Below are 17945 nucleotides of genomic sequence, written 5' to 3'. Positions count from 1 at the left end.
CCGCCGCTGCCCCGGCGCTGCTCCAGCGCTGCTCACAGAGCGCCCGGCTCGCCCCGCAGCGGAGTCGCGATCCCCTTCGTCCATCAGGAAAAGGGATTCAGGCAAAGTGGGCAGGTGCCACCCTGCTTGGTTTATCTGCCAAGCCTGCGCCCCAAGTTTGTTTCTGATTTCTTAAGTAATTTCTCTCTGCTTCCTTTTTAATAGCAGCAAGACAATAGCATCGCACAATCCAGTTTGACAAGTGAGGTTTGTGAACAAGTGAGTGCTTCCACTAAATTAAAAACCCAATGCGCGTGAAAGTCGACCTTCTGTTCACTCAGGCTTCCTTACCTCTGTAGATGAGGTGACTTTATGGTGTAGGTATGTGGGTTTTAAATTGTCTGTGATAGAGATGTGTAAGTGCTAAACCTGATCAAACGCTGAGCTGCCCAAAGCAGTGATTTTAGTCTCTCTTTGGCTGGGGAGTAGGACCGGCATTGTTGAACGCAGGGAGCAGCACGAGCAGGGCTCCTCCAGCAGCAGGGACACACCACGAGCCAGAGGGGACCGTGGCACCAGAGAGGACCGTGGCACCAGCCGTGCCCAAGGTCTGAACAGGGTGGCAAAGTCATGTGGTGCTAAGAGGCTGCATTAACAGCCCAGGCAAGGCATGGGCCAGGTCTGGGGACCATCCAAGGAGTCCTGTCGAGAGCAAATCATTCTAAGATTCTCTCTAGGACAAAAAAAGGAGAAAACCAATCCAGCTGATACGTGAGGAAAGAGAATTCAAGTTCATTTGAAACACTGGTTAATACAGGGTTGGGTTTCTTTTGAGTGAACTGACACTAATAAATGTTTGCTCACATGTGGTGGGGTTTCTCTGCAAATAGGCTTTGATGATTTATCTGATCACATTCGGTTTTGCTCTTTAAGATAAATTGAGCACCTGAGTAGCTATTGTTGAGGAATGGAGACTTGTTTGTAGCTTAGTATTTTCTCAGGATGAGCCGTACATTTTAGCACAGGAGGAAGGTAAGGGAAAGGTTTAAAAGCTTTCCCTCCTGAAGTGACACACTTTCAGAGGAGCCTGCAGAGGAGAAGTCCTCTCAGCCACTGCCAGGGCTCTTTGCCTCCTCTGCAGGCTCAGTATTCTGGGAGTTCCATGAGCCTCAGCTGCCACAGTATTTCCTCAGAAATTTCTTGTTGTGCAGTACACAGGAAGAATATTCTGTGCCAGATTGTCCTCTGGGCTTTGAGGTAAATCTCAGTAATTCTGCTGATTTTAGTGTCCAGATGAACTTTTTTTAGATAGTAAGGAAAAGGGAAAAGGTGCCATCAAAAATTAATTGCTCAAAATTTGAGTGGCCCAATCACACTGAAAGATGAAGTCTAAACTGAAGAATTTTTAATTTTTTTTCTGCTTACAGGTGGGGTAAAACATGCAGTGCTATTGCAAATAAAGTTCTTTGAAGAGTGTCCTGGGTTGCAGTGTATTCTATTACCATCCTCAGGAGCTGTTGAAACCAGGTGGGGCAGTGTTTCCTTGCCTCCTCCCCCCAGACTATCTTGCTGTTAATGGCCCATCATTGTCCTGCCGCCTGACTCAGAGATAACTCCCTCCAGACTATCTTCTGTTAATGAGCCTAATCAACACTTTGCCTCATGACTCATCACCCCATTGTGAGATGCTCCACCCAGAGGGAGGAACCAAGCATCCCATCCTGGATATAATCTGGGACTCTGACCACCAAAGACAACCCTTCCCACTGGATTTCTAGAGGACAGGAGCTACATAGCCACCACTGGACTTTCTGAGGCAGAGCAGACTCTTTTACTACAGGATCACTGCTTCAGAGGACTGCAGCCACCATTCTACCAGACTGCTACCACCACCCTGCCTAACAGGGCGTCAGGTTGTACCTTGACTCTGTCAGTTTGACAGTGTTTTCTTTTACTTTTTTTTCCCTTTTCTTTAATTTCCATTAAATTGTTATTCTGACTTGGTGCCTCCCACTGGTTTGTTTTCAAACTAGTACAAAGAGATTCAGCCAGCACTCAGCTGCATGAAAATCAAAGCAGCAAAGGATGAGACAGGGCACGGGAAGAGTCTTCAGCCCTTCCTGTTGTAGGTACAACAGTTGGAAAACTGACTCTAGCAGATGCCCCAAGCTGTTGGTGGCCCAAGCCCTGTTCTGGCTGGTCCAGTTTCAGTCCTAGCTGGAGGACCAGGGTGGCTGGCTCGGGAGGGGAGGAGGTGGGGGGATCTCAGGGGGGCTTCCGCTTCACAGCTGGGCTGGGGGGGCATGAAGGAGGCAGAGAGTGCTGGTGCTCTGCTTTTCTGGGTGACTGCGGCTGCTGCTGAGGCTATGTCTGAGAGCTGTCAAAACGGACGGTCTTTGGGCTCCCTGGAGGCGAGGGAGAGTCGGGCCTTCCTGGCTGGGACGCTGGAGCTGGAGCAGGGCAACTGTGGAGAGAGGAGGTGTCTGAGGCCCCCAGCTGCACCTGGCACACAGGGACCCTCCTCCCCAGCAGGGCCCAGAGCTGGCAAGGCTCCCCGGCACAGCTGCAGCTGCTGGCACACCTTGGCCCAGGTGGACAGCTGCCCCTCAAGGCCCCAGCCAGCAGGGGACGGCTCTGGGCAGGGTCCCTGGCCAGGAGCGGGCCCCAGAGCGCGTCTGCCTTTCAAGGGCAATCTCGGCCCCGCTCCTTCTCCTCCCCACCTTGCTTTGCCCCTGCCCGGTGCTCCTGGGGCTGCCTTTGGCCAGGCAGCCTCTGTGGCAGCCAGCACTGGCTGCAGCCCAAGCAGGCTCCCCAGGACAAGGCCCAGCAACTAAGAGGCCAGTTAAAGCACTGCACAGCAGCAGAACCCTCAGCAGAGTTGTTTGGACAACCACGGACTCGCCACAACTCCACAGCAGCCTCACGGGGAATGTTTCCTGTCTACAAGCAGCCTTTAAAGGAAGCTGGGGGATGGAGATCAACAACTTACTGTTCCTTGCCCTTCCACCACCGGAACCTGACATAGCACAGGACGATGGAAAGTGGCACAGTGATCAGTGTCACTACTGTGCCTACCATGCAGGACTTGCACACATCCTGGGGGCAGAAAACTCTCGGGCTGCTCGATGTATCCTGGGCATTTGTGTCTGACTTGCCAAGCACATCTGCGGGAGCAATGGGGAGCGTGAGCCCGTGCTGTGCACCACTGCTGAGCTGGCAGCACGTTGCATACGGCCAGGACCTTCTCTGTTTCCCCGGAGCTGGGGCCTGCAGGCACCTTGCCACCCCTGAGCAGGGTCCCCGCAGCAGGGAGGAGCAGCAATTGCTGGCTGAGAGAGACTCTTGCCAAGGCCCTGTGGGGACGGGCCCCAGGGAACGGCTTCCCGCTGCCCGAGGGCAGGCTGAGATGGGATGTGGGGCAGCAATGGTTCCCTGGCAGGGCGCTCAGGGCCTGGCACAGGCTGGCCCGAGAAGCTGCGGCTGCCCCTGGATCCCTGCAAGTGTCCCAGGCCGGCTCGGCCATTGGGGCTTCCTGCCCAGGAGGGCTGGGCTGGGCTGGGCTGGGGCTGCTGAGGGCGGGATGGGCTCTGCCTGAGACAGCTGAAGGCTGCGCATGATGAGGCTGGGGGGACCCCGTTCCTCAGTGGGTTCCTGAAGGGATTGCAGGGTATGTCCCATTCCTGAGGCAGTTTTGGGGTGCCCCCAATGCTTTGGGAGGGGTTGTGAGAGGGGGGCTCTGGTACTTGGAAGGGGGACCTATTGTCAGGGATGCGGGGAGCCCATTTTGGGAAGGATGCTGCTGTTTCTGGCAATGTTGAGAGGTTCTGAATGGGCTGTGGGGCCCTGGCTCTCATTTTGGGACTTGAGGTGAGCCCATGGGCACAGCAAGGGCTCAGGAGAGGTTCCAAGCTCCCATTTGGGATGGAGGGATTGAGCGGGTGCCTGCAATAAACTCAATGCCAGCCCCAATGTGTCGATGGCAGCCCCAAATGGCTCGATCCGTCAGCCCCAAGGCCCCATGTGTGGGGAGTCAGGAAGCACAGAAGGGGAATTGGTGTCCAGGAGGGGTGGGGTGGGATGGGATGGGATGGGATGGGATGGGTGGGGGTGGCATTGTGGGGGTGGGATGAAGTTTGGGAGGGATGGGGTGGTTTGGGCACTTGGAGTGGGGCACTCCAGGGATGAAATCCAGGAGCCGCTTTTGGGGATGCTCCTGCTGCTTTTTGACAGTTTTGGGGCCTCTACGTGTCTTCTGAGAGGTTGCAGTGAATTTGGGGAAGGTGCCGTAAACCTCCCGCAATTTGGGGGGCTGAGGTGAAGTCCCCACATTTTGGGAGGGTGAGAGGACCCGAACTGTGGGGATCCTGCTGCTTTGCACCCCTTCAATTGGGTGAGAAGGAAGGAATTTGGAAGGAATTCGGAATTTGGAAGGAAGGAATTCGGAATTCGGAATTTGGAAGGAATTCGGAATTTGGAAGGAATTCGGAATTTGGAAGGAATTCGGAATTTGGAAGGAAGGAAGGAATTCGGAAGGAAGGAAGGAATTCGGAAGGAATTCAGAATGAAGGAAGGAATTCGGAAGGAAGGAATTTGGAAGGAAGGAAGGAATTCAGAAGGAATTCGGAATGAAGGAAAAAATTTGGAAGGAAGGAAGGAATTTGGAAGGAAGGAATTTGGAAGGAAGGAATTTGGAAGGAATTTGGAATTCGGAAGGAATTTGGAATTCGGAAGGAATTTGGAAGGAAGGAAGGAATTTGGAAGGAAGGAAGGAATTTGGAAGGAAGGAAGGGAATTCGGAAGGAAGGAAAGGAATTTGGAAGGAATTTGGAAGGAATTTGGAAGGAAGGAAGAAATGAAAAGTAGCATACAAGAAAGAAAGAAAGAAACAAGAAACTATAAAGAAGGAAAAAAAGAAAAAACATTAAAAATTGAAGAAAGCAAGGAAACAAAAATATAATAAAAATGTAAGAAAGAAAAGAGGAAAGGAAGAAAATCAAAAGACAAATATCAACAAGAAAATGAAAATGATGAAAAAAGAAAAGAAAAAGCAAGACAACATGAAACCAACAAAAAACTAAAGAAAAAGAAAAGAAAAAAGAAACAATGAAGAAAGAAAAAAAATGAATGGCAAGAAAGACACAAGAAAAAATAAAAGAGAAAAAGAGAGAAAGAAGAAAGAAAGCAAAAAACAGATAAGTAGGAGAAAAAAGATTTAAAAATGAAGAAAGAAAGAAAAAAGGATTCAATAATGTGAAGCGAACAAGAAGAATGAAAATGAAGGAAAGAAAGAAAGAAAGACTCAATAATGTGAAACCAAGAAGAAAAATGGAAAAAAAGGAGGAACGAAGAAAGCAACAAGGAAAAGAAAGAAAGAATCGAAAGAAAACAAAGAATGAAGAAAGCAAGCAAGCAAAAAGATAATTAAAATGAAAGAAAGGAAGAAAATCAAAAGACAGAAATCAACACAAAAATGGAAAAAAGAGAAGAAAACAGAAAAGAAGAAAGGAAGAAACAGACTAAATACCATGAAACCAACAAGAATGGAACAAGGAAAGAAAAAAAAGAACAAAAAAGAAAGACACGAGAAAAAATAAATGAAAAAGAAAGAGAGCAAAAAAAGAAAGAAAGAAGGAAGCAACAAAAAAACGAAAAAAAGAACAAAAAAGAAAGACACGAGAAAAAATAAATGAAAAAGAAAGAGAGCAAAAAAAGAAAGAAAGAAGGAAGCAACAAAAAAACAAAAAAAAAGGAAAAGGAAGATTAAATAAATGAAGAAAGAAAGACTCAGTAATGTGAACCAACAAGAAAAGGGAAAAAAGAATGAGAGACAGGAACAAGGAAGAAAGATAAAAAAAGTACAGAAAGAGCAGCACAAGGAAAACAAGTTAAAAAAAGGAAGAAAGCAAACAAAGAAAGAAAGGAGAGAAAGCAACAAATAACAAAAAAAGGAAAAGAACGAAAAGTGATTAAAAAATGAAGAAAGAAGGAAAGAAAGAAAACTGAAAGAAATCAACAAGAAAATAAACAAAGCGAAGAAATAGAAAAAGATGAAAAAAAGACTCAATTACGTGAAACCAAGAAGAAAAATGAAAAAAAAGAAGATAGCAACAGAAAACAAAAAAGAAAAAGAAATAAAGAAAAAACGTTTAAAAATGAAGAAAGATAGAAAGTAAATGAAAGAAAGAAGACAGAAAGCAATAAGAAAAAAGAAAAGCAGAATAAAAGAAAAGAAGAAAGAAACAAGAAACAGAAAAAGCAAAAAAGTGAAAGAAGGAAAGAATAAAAGAAAGGGAGAAAATCCAACACAGAAATCAAAAATAAAAAAGAAGAAAAAAAGAAAAGAAGAAACAAAGAAAGGAACAAGAAACAGAAACAGAAAAGAAAGCAAAAAGATACAAAAATGAAAGAGAGCAGGAAAGGAAGAAAGGGAGGAAATGGAAAGACAGAAATCAACAAGAAAATGAAAAAGGAGAGGAGAAAAAGACTCAATAACGTGAAATGAGCAAGAAAAATGAAAAAAAAAAATGAAAGAAAGAAGAAAGCAACAAGAAAACAAAAAAAGAAGAAAGAAATAAGAAAGAAAGAAAAAACCCCAGAAATAACGACACAAGAAAAAATAAAAGAAAAAACAAAAGGAAAAAGCAAAAAGAGAAAGAAAGATGAAAGACAGAAAGCAACAACAACAAAAAAAAAACAGGAAAAAAAGAAAGAAGATGAATGAAGAAAGAAAGGAAGCTAAAAGAAATCAACAAGAAAATGAAAAAAGCGAAGAAAAGTAAAAGATAAAAGAAAGAAAGACTCAATAACGTGAGACCAAGAAGAAAACTGAAAAAAATGAAAGAAGAAAGCAGCAAGAAACAATTAAAAAAAAAAAAAAAGAGAAAACATTTAAAAATGAAGAAAGAAAGAAAGAAAAAAGCAAAAAGATCAGAAAAATGAAAGAAGGAAAGGAAGAAGATAAGAAAGACTAAAAACATGAAACCAACAAGAAAATAAATTTTAAGAAAAATCAAAAAAAAGAAGAAAGAAAGAAACAAGGAAGAAAGAAAATGACAGAAAGAAAGACTCCAGAAAAAAATAAAAGTACACGAGAACCAAAGAAAGCAAAAAAAGAAAGAAAGACAAAAGACAGAAAACAACCAAAAAAAAGAAAAAGAAAAAAGGTAAAAAAAGAAGAAGGAAAGAAAAAAGAAAGAAAACAAAAATCAACAAGAAAATTTAAAAAGTGAAGAAAAAGAAAATAAGAAAGACTAAGTGATGTGAAACAAAAAAAAATAAAAAAAGAGGAAAGAAAGAATCAAAAAAAAAAGACACAAGATAAAATAAAAGAAAAAGAAGAAAGACAGAAAGCAACAAAAAATAGGGAAAAAAAGAAAAAAGAATGAAGAAAGAAAGCTAAAAGAAATCAAGAAGAAAATGAAAAAATTGAAGAAAAAAAGATGAAAGAAAGAAAGAGTCAATAACATGAAACCAACAAGAAAAATGGAAAAAAAATGAGAGAAAGAAGAATGCAACAAGAAACAATAAAAACTAAGAAAAACCAAAACCCCACACCGTTAAAAAATGAATAAAAAAAGGCCTGAAGAAGCAAAAAGATAATAAAAATGAAAGAAAGGAAGAAAGAAAGACAATCAAAAGACAGAAATCAACAAGAAAATGAAAAAAGAGAAGGAAAAAGAAAAGAAGAAAGAAAGAAAGAAAAAGAAAAACGAAATAACATGAAACAAACAAGAATATAACAGAAAAAGAAAAAGGAAAAAGAAAGAATGGAACAAGGAAGAAGGAAAAGAAGACCAAAAAAAAAGAGGCAAGAAAAAATAAATGAAAAAAGAAAGAAAGCAAAAAAAGAAAGAAGAAAGAAAACAACAAACAAAAAAAAGGAAAAACAAAGACTGAAAAAATTAAAAAAGAAAGACTCAATAAGGTGAAACCAACAAGAAAAAGGAAAAAGAAGAAAAAAAAGGAAGAAAGAAAAAGCAAGCAACAAGAAATAGAAACAGAAAGCAAAAGATATAAAAATGAAAGCGAGAAAGGAGGGAAGGAAGGAAGGGAATGTAAGCACTGAATGAAACCCAAGAAAAGGTAAATAACTGAGTTATCTTTTAAAAAATATCAATTCCCTCTGAATCCAAAGTTGCAGAAGTCTTTTCACTCCACATTTGGGTTTTGTTTTTATCTCTCATACTTTTTCTGGTTCTTTTCTTTTTTCTCTTGTTTTTACTAGATAACACCTGCTAGGAAAGGAATGCAGAGCAAAATGAGACCCATTTCTGGCAGGCAATGAAAGTGTCGGCTCCGGGTCTGGTTCCTTTTGTGTGGATCCGTCATCTCTGCGGCACGGGGGGAATAGCAGTGCTGGGAGGCAGCAGCGGGCTCAGGAGCATCCCGCTCTGGCAGCTCTGAGCAGGTGGCACATGTCCTGCTCTCCTGCTGCCCTCCAAAGCACAGAATGCATGGGCAAGTTTAGGCACAGCTCTGGGCACAGCCAGCATGGCCTGGGCACGGGAACGGGGGGCAAAGCGGGCGGGATCCTTCTGCAGCTGCCTGGTGGTTTCTGGTTTCTGTGCCCAGAGTGCCAGGATGTTCTGAAGAGGTGCTTGTCCATGCAGCCCTTGGCCAGGCCGTCCTTGGAAGAGCTCTTCAGTGAGCCTTGGCTGCAGGGTGTTCATGTGCCCTAGAGGATGGCAGAGCCCCACAGGCACAGTGTGATCCAGGGGCCTGGCAGGTAACAGCCCCACCCATCTCTTGGCAGTCAGTGGCAAAGCAAAGCAGACTCTTTTGTCCTGCCTGTAGCTCGGAGCAGGGAGCATCAGAAGGGAACACGCAGCTCTTGGGCTGCAGCTGAGCTGGAGGCCTGCTCTGGCAAGCACTGGTGGCCACCATCCCCCCCTGGTTTTGCTTGTCTGGTTCATTGATTGTCTGCTGGGGCCCTGGGCAGAACCCTGAGAGCCTGGTGTGGCCCCAGGGAAGGAGAAGGAGCCCCTGGAGAAGCTGTAGCAGGTGGGGCTGCTGCTGCTGGAGACACCAAGGATGAGCTCAAGGACAACAACCTCTTCCTGGAGCTGGCCAGCGGCAGCTGAGGATGATGGCCTTTGATTGTGGCACCTTCTCCAAAGACATGCTCCATGCCCCATGTGCAGGTGAGTCCAGAGCCAGGGGGATGCTGCCAGAGCTGGGCATGGCACGGCCTGGCCGGGCACCAAAGGTTCCCCCTTTGCTGGGGCGGCTACAGGGAATTCTTCAGTGGCTGCCAATACATGTGTGTCAGTACAAAGCTCTCTTGGGACTGATTAAAGCAGAGGATTGGAGACCATGACTGCACAAACCTCTCAGAGACTCAAGTGTGGAAAAAGGAAAGTACCTTAGAAAAACCAGAAGTACCTTGAAGCATTAATGAACTGTTGTTAATGACCAAGGCTCTCAAGGGACTGATTAAAGCAGATAATTGGGGACCATGACTGCAGAAACCTCTCAGAGACTCAGTGTCAAAAAGAGGTACTTTAATTACCCTTGAGTATCTCAAAGCGTTAATGAGCCCCACTGAGTGTTGTTACTGACAAAGAATCTCCAGGGACTCATTAGAGCAGAGAATTGGGGGCCAGGATTGCACAAAGCTCTCAGAGACTCCCAGGCAAAAGCCAAAGTCCTTTGAAAACCCTGCAGTCCCTGGGAGCATTGAGGAGCCCCCAGGGCCATTCCTGACCAAGGCTGCCCAGGGACTCCTTCCCCTTCCCGCAGATCCCTGAGGCCACTGGGATGTGGGGGGATGCTGAGGGCAGGACAAGGGGCTGACAGTGCCCAGCCTTGCTGGGGCTGTGCCCAGGAGGTCCCAGGGCCTCAGGACAAGGTGTCTCCTCCCAGCCCTTGGTGGCCCAGATGCTGCTGTGCCCCAGGGCACCAAGGCTTGGCTTCTCCTGGGCACTGCCAGCCCTGCCAGGGCCCTTGGCCATGTCCAGCACAGCTTGTCCTGCGCTGTCCCACAGCTGCTGCTGTGTCCCTGCAGGCTGCACACTCCCATCTCGCTGCCCCGCCAGCTCTGCCCTGCCACTGCCAGCCCTGGCCTGAGCTGTGCCCAGCCTCACCCTCTGTGCCTTGGGCACACACACATGCCCTGAGCTCATCCTCCCTCTGGGTGCTTCTCCTGCCCCAGCGCTGCCCTGGGAGGGACATTTCCTCCTCCTCATGCCCAGTGTCCCCGTGCCCAGCTGCTCTGTGGGGCAGTGCGTGTCTCTGCTGCTGTTCCCTCGCTCCCAGGAAAGCTGCACCATGTGGGGCACGGCCCTTCCAGCAGCCTCCCAGCCCCTCAGCCTTGTTGGGCCTTTCCCCTGAGCAGACAGCAGCAGCATCTCCGTGCTCTGCCCAGCATGCTCCTTTTGTCACCAAACTGCGGGAAAATAGAAACTGTCCAACACCATCTTTGATGTGTCAGAGAATCAGGCCCTGTGGAACCAACGAGCCCTTGGGACACAGGAGGATCTCGTGTAACCCAGGGTCAGTTCTGACACTGCAGATCCAAAGAGATCCTTGTGACACTCTGGGGCCCTGTGGAACCCTTCTGCCCTGGTCTCTGCACCAAGGAGACCCTTGTGACACTGCGGGACCTTGTGCAGCCAAGGAGAGCATTGTGAGAGTGCGGGGCCAGGGAACCAAGGGATCATTGGGACCTTGTGGGGCCTCCTGGACTCAAGGGACCATTGCCACACTGTGGGGCCTCATGGAATGAAGGGTCCATTGTGCCACTGCAGAACCAAGGACACCACTGCAGGGCCCATGGAACCAAGGCACCATTGGGACACCCCGTGGCCTCATCCTCTGGAATTCCAACAGATCTGAGGGATGGCAGCACCTGCAGGCAGCACTGAAGGATTCTGGGGAGAGCCTTTGATCCCTGCTCCAAAGGAAATCAGAGAAAGAGCCCTGGTCAGGTCAAGGCACCTTTTCCTTTTCCTTTTTCGCTTCCTTTTCCTTTCCTTTTCCTTTTCCTTTTCCTTTCCTGGTGTAATCTGTTGACCTGCCTGTAAGGTGCAGCAAAAGCTTTGCAGGGTTTGGTTCAAGGTCCCCAAGGTTGGAAGAGGGAAGTGTTTGAGTCCCTTCTAAGAGAAGGCTTGGAGTCTTTGTGCCATGACTGCCTGGGATCCATGGAACAAATGTGTTCTGGCAGACTCTGGGACCTCGAGAGCAATCCCATGCGGGAGCCAGCACTGGACCTGCACCCTGGTGGGAGCAGCGTGGTACGGATGGGAAACAGGCAGCTGGGTGTGCAGTGGGAACCTCGAGCCAGGTCATAGAAGGCCAGGCTTTAGCTTTGAACACAGCAGCACAAAAAGCAGAAGGAATGACCTTTCCTAGAAATCACTGAAGGAAAAAGGGTGAACATATGGACTGATTTGGACTCTGGGTTTGGAATAATACACGCCCAGGGAGCCACATGGAAGGAAAGGGCACAGAGGTCTCCAGTGAGTACAAAAAGAAATCAGTCACCTACTGCAGAGTGTGCCAAAACCAAAAGAAGTGGCCCTGATGCCCTTGTAAAGCCCATGGGTTTGGAGACTCCCCAGTTAATCCAGGGAATCCATTGGCTGACCAAACAGCTCAAGAGGGTGCTGAAAAAGCTCTCCTTGCACTAATACCTGGCAAAAACTGGAATGTTCTGCAACAACAACCAGATTCCAGTGATCAGGACAGGCAGTCAGCCCCAGCAGCAGCAGCAGCTACAGAAAACCCCAGCAGGTGATTGGTAACCCCGTGTGGGCAGGTAATTGTAGCTCCACAATTAATGTGTAATGGAACTAAAACATCAGGAACCACATGAGGAAATGGAGAATCTGGTGGCCAGTTTACAAAGGCATCTAGTAAGCACAAAAATGGCAAAAAAATGATAGATCAGTTGTTGAGAAAGATGGGATTGGTTTTGAAGGAAGAAGGCTGCCTCCAGGGCTCGTTAAATGGGAATCACCAGGTGATTTTGGCCAACTGATTTTGCAGAACTGCCCAGGCAGAAGGGGGACTGGCACATTTTGGTATTGGAGGATCCTTTTTCTGGATGGCCAGAAGCTTTCCCATGTGGCACCAACAAGACAAGGGAAGTCTCAGAAGTTTTGCAGAAATGAATATTTAATAGCACTGGGACTAACTCTTGTAAGCCTTAAAAGGTGCATGGTTCTCAACAGATCATTGGGGCTGGACTCGCCTGTACATCCTTTCCATCCAGGAGATGCGGTGTGCATCAGAACCTGGAATTTTGGCACAATCCAGCCAAAGTGGAAGGGACCATCTCAAGTCCTCCTGGTAACCTACCCTGCACTCAAGGTAGAAGGAATCAAACTCGGGGTTCATCCCATGCGGGTAAAACCAGCGAGCCCACATTAAACACAGCAGAAACAAGACTGACTGACACCGTGGGGTTTGGGGTTTTGACATAAATCCTATTGTTTTAGGTATTGAATATGATTTTCTAAGGGGATACTATTTATTGGATCTAGATGAAGATGATCAATAATTGTGTATCTATAATAATAATAGAAACGATGTTCCTGACTTCTGGGGAGGGAAATGCGGTTTTCAAAGTCAGTGCAAGATGTTGGCAGATGACAGAATGTAACCCCTGTAACAGCTTGTTTGCCAACACCAACCTCTGCAGAAAATCCAGTTCCATGGGGAGCTTCAGTCAGCAATTTGACAAAAATCTGGGAACACGTGTGGGAAGGAAATAGCACCCAGGGCACCTGGACAGGGATGGAAGGAGAATATTCCTTACCATGGACACATCAGAACAATACTGCTGAGAATTGTAACATTTCCAAAGCAGATCTGGAAATTACCTCAGGAAATATTGATCAGCTGACAGATTGCACTGATACCCCCTGGGGCTGTCAAATTCCAGAAGTATGGAATCGCCCTCTGACAGGACACTGGGCATGTTTCCAGCCAGTTCAGAGAGGGTTAGACAGTAACTGGTTGGATAAAATATTTAGAGGACTTGGATTTTCTCTGACTGATGGTTGGCCTCCCTTTTGCAAAGTCTAACTGGGATCACAGCAATACTTGTGCTTATGACCCTTGCTTTGAGCTGTGTAAAGAACATGGTTGTGAAAGCAGCTGAGGAACTCGTGGGATGTGAGTAAAGGAGCAGAGTGAGGCTTCTGAAGGCTTGAAGGGAAGAGAAGCTTCACAGCCCTCCAAGGGGGGGAAATTTGCCAGATGAAAAACCGTTTGCACCTGGTGGGTTCATACAATGCTTCTTCTCCAAAAGCCACTGGCCACGGAACCGCCCAAGGCTGATTCTGTAGGCAGCAACCAGCCCAGGTGTGCCAACTTTCACCAGTTCACCGGGCAGTCAGGGCTGGCTTTGGGGTCACCAACCACCAGGGACCCCCAAAGAGACCCCCAGGGCAGAAGAACGGATGTGCAAAGGGGTGGGGGAAATCTGCAATGATTTTGGGGCAATGATGATCGTGTGTGTGTTTCTTGTGGGACAATCTGGGAATGTGTCTGTGAAACACAGTCTGCAAACAGGAACATTCCTGAACTCGGCACACACGGCTTTGGGAGGGGCTCTCCCCTCGTGCATCGGCCCAATAAAGAATGCTGCTGCTTCGTGCTGCGCTGGTGCTGAAGAGGTTTTGTTTCACTGAAGCTTTGGTAACACCTCTGTGCCTGTGTCACAGAACCCCAGAGCAGCTGTGATGTCAGAAAGGGGCTGTGTGACATCACAGAGCAGGTTGTGACATCAGAGGGTGGCTTTATGACATCATAGTGTCCGCTGTGACATCACAGAGCAGCTGTGTGATGTCACAGAGAGGACTGTGACATCAGAGAGTGGTGCTGTGACATCACAGGGTGCTGGTGTGACATCACAGTGCAGAGTTTGACATCACAGATAGGGCTGTGACATCACAGGGTGCTTGTGTGACATCACAGAGTGGTTGTGTGACATCCCAGAACAGGCTGTGACATCACAGAGTGGGTTGTGACATCACAGGGTGGCTTTATGACATCATAGAGTCATCTGTGACATCACAGAGCAGCTGTGTGATGTCACAGAGAGGACTGTGACATCACAGAGTGGCTATGACATCACAGGGTTGCTATGTAACATCACAGAGTGAGCTGTGACATCGCAGATATGGCTGTGATATCACTGGGCAGAGGTCTGACATCATAGAGTGGACTATGACATCACTGAGTGGTTGTGACATCACAGAATGGGTTGTGACATCCCAGGGTGGCTGTGTGACATCACAGGGTGGCTGTGTGACATCACAGGGGGTTGGATGCCATGGCCAACCCTCATCAGTTCCAGTTCCCTTGGAAACCCCCCCAGGACCCATTGCTGCAGTCAGGCTCCGTGGCCACTTGCCCGCAGAGCTGTGGCTGCCCTCGGCTGCCATGGCAGCCCTCAGGACAGAGCGCTGCCGGGGCTGGTGCCAGCTACAATTGCAGTGACACTCGCTGATGCCCTCAGGTGCCACGGCAGCGGCCACAGGGACCCGTTCCTCACTTTGGTGCCACAGACACCAACGCTTGGCCCCGCTGCCATGGGCATTGGCACGGTCACCTGCACTCAGGGCCCGTGGCCGGGCACTGCTGCCATGGACACGGGCACGGAGCCCTGGGCCACAGGCGGCTGCCATGGCCACCAGCCCAAGGTCCCGTGGCCAGGGCCGGGGCCATGGAAAGGAACCCGTGGAGCCGTGGTGATGCTGGGTGGCCATGGGGTGCTGCTGTGGGCTGGGCCAGAGGGAATTTCCTTGCCAGGCCTTTCTGTGGGGCTGTGTTTGGCTCTGTGCTAAGCACAGCGTTGCTCACACTGAGATGGTTTTGTTCTTGCTGAGCTTGCACAGAGCCAAGGCCTTTCCTGCCCCTCGTCCGGCCACGCTGGGGAGGGGCTGGGGGTGCAGCGGAGCTTGGCAGGGGTCACAGCCAGGACAGCTGACCCCAACTGACCCCAGGCATATCCCAGACCACAGGACATCATGGCCAGTGGATAAAGTGGGGGGAACAAGGAGGAAGGGGGGACATTTGGAGGGAGGGTTTTTGTCTTCCCAGGTAACACTCAGGCAGGATGGGGCCCTGTTTTGCTGGTGTGCAGGCTCAGCACCAAAGACACAGACACCAACTGAAGGAACTGTGTAATTTATAGAATGCAAAGCTGCAAAAAGTCACAAAAGCATAAGCTCAGCAAAGTACATAATCATTAGCAAAGAATCACAGCAGGAGCAGCTCAGCAATGCCCCCAACCATCAGTGCCAAAGATTGCCTGCAGTGATTAACCAAGATCCAGCCCCAGTTTCCCTCAGACTTTACCATCACCCAGAGCCACCCATCAGCTGGGGGAAGCTGTCCCAGCCAAGGACTGGAGAGCCACTCCCGGACACTGGGAATTCCTGCAGCTGCCTCCAGCCACAGCTGCGGCTCCAACCCCACTGGGAGAGGGCCCAGCTTTGACAGTGCTGGAGAAACAAACTGACAGCACTTCTAGTGCAGGAACATCTGCTTTCATCCTCCTCTTAGCTTCCTCCTAAGCCTGGCCAGGGCTCAAGGAGGAGCCAAGGCAGCTGACTTTGACCATACAGCCCCAAACAAGGCCAGATGTGGGATTTCATGGCCTTGTCCCAGCCGCCCACAGTGCCCAGGCCGTGCTGGCCGTGCTCAGAGCTGGGCCCAAAGCTGCCCAGCACTGCTGCCTTTGGGAGCAGAGCAGGAGGGCAGGACATGTGCCTAGCCTGCAGCTAGCCATGGCACATCCACCTCCTCAGCAGCTGCCCAGAGCCCAAAAGCCACTTGGCAGCCACTGAAGAATTCCCTGCAGCCGCCCCAGCAAAGGGGGAACCTTTGGTGCCCGGCCAGGCCGTGCCATGCCCAGCTCTGGGAGCATCCCCCTGGCTCTGGACTCACCTGCACACTGGCCGTGGAGCGTGTCTTTGGAGAAGGTGCCAGAATCAAAGTCCATCATCTTCAGCTGCCGCTGGCCAGCTCCAGGAAGAGGTTGTTGTCCTTGAGCTCATCCTTGGTGTCTCCAGCAGCAGCAGCAGCCCCACCTGCTACAGCTTCTCCAGGGGCTCCTTCTCCTTCCCTGGGGCCACACCAGGCTCTCAGGGTTCTGCCCAGGGCCCCAGCAGACAATCAATGAACCAGACAAGCAAAACCAGGGGGGGATGGTGGCCACCAGTGCTTGCCAGAGCAGGCCTCCAGCTCAGCTGCAGCCCAAGAGCTGCGTGTTCCCTTCTGATGCTCCCTGCTCCGAGCTACAGGCAGGACAAAAGAGTCTGCTTTGCTTTGCCACTGACTGCCAAGAGATGGGTGGGGCTGTTACCTGCCAGGCCCCTGGATCACACTGTGCCTGTGGGGCTCTGCCATCCTCTAGGGCACATGAACACCCTGCAGCCAAGGCTCACTGAAGAGCTCTTCCAAGGACGGCCTGGCCAAGGGCTGCATGGACAAGCACCTCTTCAGAACATCCTGGCACTCTGGGCACAGAAACCAGAAACCACCAGGCAGCTGCAGAAGGATCCCGCCCGCTTTGCCCCCCGTTCCCGTGCCCAGGCCATGCTGGCTGTGCCCAGAGCTGTGCCTAAACTTGCCCATGCATTCTGTGCTTTGGAGGGCAGCAGGAGAGCAGGACATGTGCCACCTGCTCAGAGCTGCCAGAGCGGGATGCTCCTGAGCCCGCTGCTGCCTCCCAGGACTGCTATTCCCCCCGTGCCGCAGAGATGACGGATCCACACAAAAGGAACCAGACCCGGAGCCGACACTTTCATTGCCTGCCAGAAATGGGTCTCATTTTGCTCTGCATTCCTTTCCTAGCAGGTGTTATCTAGTAAAAACAAGAGAAGAAAGAAAAGAACCAGAAAAAGTATGAGAGATAAAAACAAAACCCAAATGTGGAGTGAAAAGACTTCTGCAACTTTGGATTCAGAGGGAATTGATATTTTTTAAAAGATAACTCAGTTATTTACCTTTTCTTGGGTTTCATTCAGTGCTTACATTCCCTTCCTTCCTTCCTTCCTTCCTTCCTTTCTTCCTTCCTTCCTTCCTTCCGAATTCCTTCCTTCCTTCCTTCCTTCCTTCCTTCCTTCCTTCCTTCCTTCCTTCCTTCCTTCCTTCCGAATTCCTTCCGAATTCCTTCCGAATTCCTTCCTTCCTTCCTTCCCCAAAGCAGCAGGATCCCCTCCCAGTTGGGATCCCCTCACCCTCCCAAAATGTGGGGACTTCACCTCAGTCCCCCAAATTGCAGGGGGTTTACGGCACCTTCCCCAAATTCACTGCAACCTCTCAGAAGCCACTTAGAAGCCCCAGAATTGTCAAAAAGCAGCAGGAGCATCCCCAAAAGCAGCTCCTGCTTTCCCTCCCTGAAATGCCCCACTCCAAGTGCCCAAACCACCCCATCAATCCCAAACTTCATCCCACCCCCACAATGCCACCCCCACCCATCCCATCCCATCCCATCCCACCCCATCCTATCTCATCCTATCCCATCCCATCCCATCCCACCCCTCCTGGACACCAATTCCCCTTCTGTGCTTCCTGACTCCCCACAGCCGGGCCTTGGGGCTGACGGATCGAGCCATTTGGGGCTGCCATCGACACATTGGGGCTGGCATTGAGTTTATTGCAGGCACCCGCTCAATCCCTCCATCCCAAATGGGAGCTTGGAACCTCTCCTGAGCCCTTGCTGTGCCCATGGGCTCACCTCAAGTCCCAAAATGAGAGCCAAGGCCCCACAGCCCATTCAGAACCTCTCAACATTGCCAGAAACAGCAGCAGCCTTCCCAAAATGGGCTCCCCGGATCCCTGACAATAGGTCCCCCTTCCAAGTACCAGAGCCCCCCTCTCAGAACCCCTCCTGAAGCATTGGGGGCACCCCAAAACTGCCTCAGGAACGGGACACACCCTGACATCCCTTCAGGAATGTGGGATACCCCAGAACCCACTGAGGAACGGGGTCCCCCCGGCCTCATCGTGCG

The sequence above is a fragment of the Corvus moneduloides genome, chromosome 24 (assembly GCF_009650955.1).
Source record: "Corvus moneduloides isolate bCorMon1 chromosome 24, bCorMon1.pri, whole genome shotgun sequence".
Classification (NCBI taxonomy): domain Eukaryota; kingdom Metazoa; phylum Chordata; class Aves; order Passeriformes; family Corvidae; genus Corvus; species Corvus moneduloides.
This window is presented reverse-complemented; position numbering follows the sequence as displayed.